Source organism: Chrysemys picta, unplaced genomic scaffold (genome assembly GCF_011386835.1).
Source record: "Chrysemys picta bellii isolate R12L10 unplaced genomic scaffold, ASM1138683v2 scaf1914, whole genome shotgun sequence".
NCBI classification, from domain to species: Eukaryota; Metazoa; Chordata; order Testudines; family Emydidae; genus Chrysemys; species Chrysemys picta.
In genome coordinates this window covers 1-7,631 of record NW_027054619.1, presented here as the reverse complement: position 1 = coordinate 7,631, position 7,631 = coordinate 1, and the positions used below count along the sequence as shown (strand labels likewise).

Below are 7,631 nucleotides of genomic sequence, written 5' to 3'. Positions count from 1 at the left end.
CCAGAGATGGGATAGCAGGGTGCAAGGTGTTGGGATTGAGAGGCACCGTCAGAGCCGGGACACCTCCCATGGCTGGGATAGGGAAGGATTGGGATGGATGTGACTTGGAGATGTGTTGGGGGGATCCCAGGACTGCTTTAGCAGGCTTCTGTTGGTCAACATTATGGGGCACCAGAAGAGCTGTGTGGGGAATCCAGGGCAGGGATAGCAGTTGGCTGTAGATCGGGATAGAACATCATTAATAGAGCTGTGGAGAGTGGGTGGATCTTAGCACTGGGATAGCATTGGGCTGTGGTTCAGGAGTGAGTAAGGACATAAGAAGATAAGAACAGCCATACTGGGTCAGACCAAAGGTCCAACTAGCACAGAATCCTGTCCTCCAGCAGAGGCCTTCACAACATCCCCTGGATGGGCACTTGTAGGTGGATTTGGAAGTGATTCACTATAGGATAGTGTCATTCTGAATTAGTGTGTTATGTGTATCATTTTTGCCCTCTGTACCACTTCAGAACAGAGTGCCCTTGGCGATTTTATCAATGAAGCTGTTTATTGACGGGGCAGGCAATTGATGGTATGTTTCGAAGCAGTTTTCTATGGCATAGCGTTATTCTCAGTTTGTTGTATTATGTGAATCATTTTGGTCCCCTGTGCCTGTTTGGAACCGAGCGTTCTGTGCCGTTCTATCAACAAAGGTGCTTATTGCCCAGAACGGGAACTTGAAGTTGGGTTTGGAAGCGATTTTCCATGGCATAGTGTTATTCTATGTTGATTGTCTTATGTGGATGCTTTTTGTCCCCAGTACGTCTTTGGAACCGATTGTTCTGGGTCCTTATTGGTGTTAATAATGGTTCTGGTCCAGAATGGGTTAATCATAGACTTATAGAAATGTGGGGCTGGAACGAACCCCCAAAAGTCATCCAGTCCAGCAGCTCCCTGCACTGAGGCACGGCCTAGTAAACCTAGACATTCCCAGCCAAGGGTTTGTCCAACCTAGCCTTAACCATCCCCATAGCGCAGCCTCTCCAGCGTGGGGAAGAGGGACGGGAAAGACAGTGGCATGGAGGGAGGGAGCAGCCCACATATTTTGTCACTGTCTGTGTTCATCTTCCCTGGGGTGAAGACATCTCACTGAGATGCTAATGCCAGCGCACACCTGTCTGAGCCTGCTACACTTTCCACATGCTCCCGTGCTGAGGAGTTGTGCCTAGCGGAGATGTGGCTGCTGGATAATTCCATACAGTGGGATAGCGGAGCACTGTAGTGGCCCTGGAGAGGGTGGAGAATTGGACTCAGTGGCCCTGTGATCTGTCCTTTCCTTGGCCATGCTTCTGCTGGCTGATGCTGGGTCAATCATGTCCCCTTTCTGTGCGGTAATGCAGCAGGCCGGGCTCATCGGGTGGTTCGCTTGGGAGAAGGAAAGCTTGAATTTCAAATAAGAAGGTCAGGCCTGGTGGCTAGTTTGCAAGAGTTATGTCAATCCCACATGCTCTAGGGGTCTGCACGACCAGCTCCAGCTTCCAGTGTACGGGGAGACTTTGGCAAACCAGTACAGTGTTTAAAACCACTATGGCTTATTGTTAAAATGCAACTTAGTCAGCAAGCTGTAAATTGGCCAGTCAACAAACTCAGCTTGACCAAGGCAGGAGGGGGTTTTGGGGTGCCACAGAAGGGGCAGCTTGACCCTGAGTCCCTCCTGATAAGAATTGTGTTGAAGTTGCTGATACATGCATTTTAAAGGAGCAGGAATGTCTATTGGGGTCACAGAGCTGCAGACTCTGGAAAAAACCACACCTAGTTAATCAATAATCAAAAGGAACCTCTTGCTTGAAACTGTTTACTTAACAAGTTTTCTTTAAGGGACATGTCATTGTATTACTAATGTATAAATAAGGGGGGAAAGCTTGAGATAGGCGGGACTGTTCGGGACTGGTCTCTCCCTCTGGATGCATCTTGTGTTCCCCAGCGGCAGACGGGCTGCCACTGTGCCACTTGAAAGCCACACTCAGGTTTGGTAATTATCAAGGGTTGGGGGTGTTTTACTAATCTTGTTGCGGAGGTGTGTAAGAGCTTGAGAGTAGTAAAGTTTACCTTTTAGTGAAAGCACTCTTGTGTTGTCCTGTTTGGCCAGCCATCTATCGGTCGGACAGCCGTGTCTCCCCTGATTTATTTCCTGACACGTCCTCACACAGAGTAAAGTTACCAAGAGCTTTGAGTTGAAAGAACCCCGGGTAACAGAATTTGGAGACCCCAGCGAGGAGTGGTGGAGAGGAAGGAGACGGATGGTACAAACAGTTTGTAGTTTGTCCATTGCAGTAGGAGATAAAAGACGGCGGGGTGGGGTCGCTCCCTACAAGTTCCCGTGTCGCAGTTTGTGAGTTGAAATACGGATACATTCCATTACTGGGACTCAAAACTGAGGCCAATTGCCTGCTTGAGTGGAGAAATTATGTCCAGAGACAGGGAACCAACTCCAGGACACAGCCCCAAAGATCAGAGCTGCCAGACCATAATACTCTGCCAATGACACTGTGCAGAAACTGGAGTCCCCCAGATGGACCTGATTCTGACTGGCCATCAGGAAAAGTTCCTCTGTCTTATTGGGCGTGGTGAGCAGTGTATGTGTAGCATGTGCAGTCTGTTTTTGGTGATGGTTAAGAAATAGAAGTTATGTAGGATATTACTGTGTAAGGCTCTGACTCTGGTAAAAGACCCTGTAAACCTGCAAAAAAAAAAATTGTGCCCTGAGTCCAAAGGGAAAGGAGTGTTTGCCCTGAGTCCACAGAGAATTGGTAGAGCCCGGAGCCCATGGAGGAGTAGAGCCTGGAGCCCACGGAGGGGTAAAGTTAAATTCTTTTTGCCTGGAGCCCTAGGAACTTGGAAAAGGTGGGTGCCCTATTGTGTGCAGGTAACAGATCTGAACTGATAGAGTCTAACTCAGTAAACAATAGCAAAGAACGTGTGCTTTGTGTCAGAAAGGGTCGCTACCTATCTGGCAGAATGACCACCCCAGAGCAACAAGAGAGAAAGGGAACAAAGAAAAGGGAGCAGGAGGGGTGGGGGCTAGTTGAGCCCACCCTCCTTGCTAAATGGTTAGTGGGACAAAGCCTGTGCCCATGGGAAGGGGCAGTTCAGCGAGGAAAACAGGATCAGGCCCAGACAAGCAGGCAGGCAACAGATAGAAATTGGAAAACAGGTTGGGAGCCCTGAGGGGCATAGGTGCAGGAGTAAGGAGAAGAGTAAGTACAGGCATGGGGAATTCAGATGCTGGGACAGTACTTGGAATGGTGAAATCTGAGTTGATGAAGAACGTAAGGAGTTTCTATTGGAACTTACCTGACCCCAAATGTATAGCAATGTAATCTATGTACAGCTGTGTAAAAATTAAAGCGGTGTAAGGGATTTTAAGCAGAAGAGTATGCTTGTATCTCTCTGTGTGTGTATAGATAAATTGTGTAAGTGTGTGGAATGTTTGTAGGCGAACACTCCTGACTTGTAAAATTCCGTTTTGTAGATTTAAGATAAATTGGTTTTTGTTTTGTTTTGGTTTTAAATAACACCACTAAAAAGCCATCTGAGTCTTTCATTCGAAGGAGCAAAACTGAGAAACACTTTTTGCCAGACACAGGTAACAAGTGGTGTTTGGCTTTGGTGTTTAGCGTTTAACCCTTAAGGTACCCTAATGCTTTCTAAAGTTCAATATCTTTTTAAAGGCCAAAGTCCTGGCTGCAGCAGGGCAGTTAAACCCGGAGAAGGGGGAGAAATTCTGGATCCTTTTTTTGTGGTAATAAAATAGCAGATAAGAGCCGTAGTAAAAGAATAAAAGATTAAAAAAAGACAGTGCCCCTCTGGTGCAACAGCAGGGGTGAGGTGCACAAAAGAGAAGCAACATTAGAAACACTAGAGAGTCCTGTGGCACCTTTAAGACTAACAGATGTATTGGAGCATAGGCTTTCGTGGGTGAATGCCCACTTCATCGAAGCCTTATGCTCCAATACATCTGTTAGTCTTAAAGGTGCCACAGGACTCTCTGTTGCTTTTTACAGATCCCGACTAACACGGCTACCCCTCTGATATTAGAAACACTGAGCCTTAAGGTGGCTCTGAGTAATCAGACTGTCACTTTGATGAAACTTTTGTGTTCACACAGAGCTAACAGTTACACCTTTTGTACAAATTGATATGGCTAATCGAGTGTTATAAAAGTTAAACTATGAAAGGAAAGTGCACGTTTCCCAGGACATGTGCAGTGTATATTGTAGAAGGGGTAAAAGAAATGCCAACAAAGCATGCTACTTATCTAAAATCCTGTTAGGGCTCTAAAGGGAGCCACAATAGGTTGTGTTTTCTTTTTCAGAGTTCTGTATGTTTTGGAAACAGGAGAAAGCAAAACTCGGGTGGAAGTCGATTGTGTCCTTTTTAAGTCAGGGTCTCTGAAGTGCTGATGGCTTTGGATCCAAAAGGAAGCCAGAAAGCCTCTGTGAAAATGCCAGTTACCTTACTGATGGAGGAAGGTGGAAAAAGAAGTCAAACCTAAAAATGAGAGAGGGACAAGTTAACCCTAAGTAGGAAAAACATTCTTTTTGTGTGTGTATGCAGTGCTCAAATCTGAAGCTTTTAATAGATTTGATGCTAATGTTAAACATTGGGATACATTTAACGTTAATAAGTACCCGTGTAACAATGTATAGTGTGTATGATTTTTTGAAAAATCTTTAAGGTTATATGGTAATGATGCTTCTCAGCTATTACCTGTGAATAAACTTAAAGCTTAGCCCAGCAGGAAAAACATTACAAACTTGGTCTGCTGTATAAGAAGGAAAACTGAGGTCCACCACCTCATAAGTTTCATAACTAAACAGTGGGATAATTTCCCCATAACCCTTAAAAGATAGGAGGCATTGAAACCTGTCCTGTCCCGTAGAACAAAAACACAGGAAAGTATGAGGGTAATTCCTCTGGTTTTGCCTGTAATCAGCAGGGATATTTGTAAAAGGAAGGGATATTTTAAGCAATAATCTGCCACCCCAAAACATGTTCTTTTGTCTTTCAGAAAATCAGGAAAAACTGATACCAGCTGAAGAGCCTCCCAGAATACCATAGCTCTATTGTCATGACGAAACTTGTGTTTTGTGTTTTATGTTTTGCATTTTGTCTTGTGTTGTTTGTCTCGTTGCTAGCACTGCTTTGTATTGTGTTACAAAACAAGAAAATACTGCATTAGGCAGAAAAGGATGAGCAAGCATTTTAACTATATTTACAGAAACGCCAGTCTGTCAACAGGGAAACATCCTTAGGTGATAAAGGCACATTTAAAAGTAAAATATGCATGAGACACAAGATGTTTCTGTTGGTGGGAATAAAAGGATGGACATAAAAAGTTTTACAGTACAAAGTGAAATTACCAAGGGAAAAAAGGGTATGTAAAAACATTGGTTACTAAAAGAATAAGACTTGCCAGTTATTAGTTCTTAGTCAACTTCCAGCATGCAAGCCCAGCTGAATGCACCTGGGTGTTGTATGACATTGGATGTAAGAAAAGAAAGGCCCAGGGAAGGTATAGCTGCCCTAATACTATCTCCATGGGAACTGCTGAAGATTATTGGATTTTCCCTGGTAGCCAGGAGGGGTAGGTAGCCTAAAGAAAAGGCTCCCAGTAAATGTATTGAACTGCTTTGGGTGGAACTGGATTAGAAGTTGGAGTGCTGGATGCTACTAACATTGAGGTATTGGTAAACAATTGAAGTTATGTTCTAAATGTTTCTGTCATATTATAGCAATTAGGGTACGTGACTTTGAATTTCATGTACCTGAATTTAAATATAGTCAGTTAAAAGTGTCTTATACTTTGTATTCTATTGTACTCCTGTTCCCCTTGGAATGGATCTAACTGCTTTACAAACATTGCTTGTACACCCAGTTACATACTGCAAAACAGGAAGGGCGCAGACTCATGGTTACAGTGCATCATAATGCCAATGAAATTAAATGGGTATTTGCAAGAATTGGCCAGGACCTGTCGCACCACTGGTGGGAAGTGTTATTGGCATGGTCCCCCACTGGCATAGGCATCCTGAATTTGGCCCTACACCCAGGGCCGGCTCAAGGTTTTTTGCTGCCCCAAGCAAAAAATTGTTTGGCTGTCCCCCACCCCAGCCCTGGGCTCTCCCCCGCAACTGCACCCTCCTGCCGCCCCAGCCCTGGGTGACTGGTAACTCGCTCCCAGGGCCGGTCATTCAGCAGGAATTTTCGATGTGCACAGAACACAGACAGGATTGGTTCCCATATGGTTACAGAACTGCAGTAAAGTGGAACAATTTTCAGCTTGTGTGATTGGAGGATATCTGGATGCATATTATAAGACTGTCCTACATAAATGAGGAAAAGTTGAGGTGCCTTTATTATTCTTTTGTTCCTTTCTGTGTTTCTATGGGAAATGCAATATCATTGTCTTCCATTTAAACAAATAAAACTAAAATTAAAAAAAGAAAAAAAAAGGCAATGGCTGTTGAAAATAGCAATTCCAGTCCTAGTAACCACTGGGAAGCATTTCTTGCTCAATTTATTCTCCTTTTTCTACAGCAAGTTACAGTGGATGAGTATATTAGATTTGGGAGAAATGAAGTAACAGCTGCCCAAATTGAGCTTGAGCACTCCTGAATTTTGAGGTGTTCAAATCTGGAAGGCAGGTGCTAGATTCCCTTTCTGAATATTAGCTAAATCTGGAAAAGAAAAGTCAATTTCTGCTTCCATGGCTCAGAGGTGGAAATCCTCCTACGTACCTGGTATTGTATTTAAAGCTGCCCAGTCTAGCAGAGCCTCCCCTCCCTTACTGTTCATTTTAAATTCTAGTGGGATCCACATACCTCCCTTGCTAGGCTTCAGATAGAGAGGGGCACTGTCCATTTAGTTCACCCAATTCTTTCTTTGGGGGAGAGCCCAAGGCTGGGGTGGCAGGAGTTGCAGGTGGAGGGAGAGGCCAGGTCTGGGGCAGCAGGGGAGTGCAGGTGGGGGCCAGATCTGGGAAGGCAGGGTTCATGGGTGGGGGAGAGTCCAGGGCTTGGGCAACACAGGGGTGAGGGGGGAGTCAAGGGCTGGTGTGGGGGGCGGCAAAAAACCTAGAGCTGGCTCTGTCCCTACCATTCAGAGTAAGCTGCAGGTTTCAGTTCCATATTCCTTCCCCGTCCCTTTCCTGTTACTAGCGGCCGAGGGAATGCTGGGAAATGTAGTTCTTTACCTGCTCCAGGGCTGGCTCTATAGGCAGGGAGCTAACCAAGGAACTACAGATCCCAGGGCCCCCTGTTCGTTCTCAGCTCCCATGCTGGATTCTTGCACCCCTGCAAATGTGCTGCCCCAAGCAACTGCTTGCTTTGCTGGTGCCTTGAGCCGGCCCTGCCTACACCCCATCATAGTAATCTTGGGGTGCCAAATAGTAGTGGGTTTTGTTACCAGCCTAATGACATGCTGGACCTGGTGCAAAATCCGGCAATTGCAAGTCCCCCGACAGATGAGTCAGTGGTTACTGCCACTGGCACTCGTACCCCCGGGAAAGGAAGATATCGAACTTGTCGCCCCTCCCTTAAATGGGAAAGGAGGCTAAGGCGATCACTTGTCAATTGCTATGCTGGTGTGCT

The 7,631-nt window shown here is 45.5% G+C and overlaps 1 long non-coding RNA gene across 1 annotated transcript; it reads left to right on the top strand.

Moving 5' to 3' along the window:
* Positions 1–1,861: 1,861 nt before the first annotated feature.
* Positions 1,862–7,625, top strand: LOC135980130 (uncharacterized). Its single transcript, XR_010597349.1, has 3 exons — positions 1,862–2,006; positions 4,355–4,562; positions 5,051–7,625. It is a non-coding gene; the product is annotated as an uncharacterized LOC135980130 (long non-coding RNA).
* Positions 7,626–7,631: the final 6 nt, after the last annotated feature.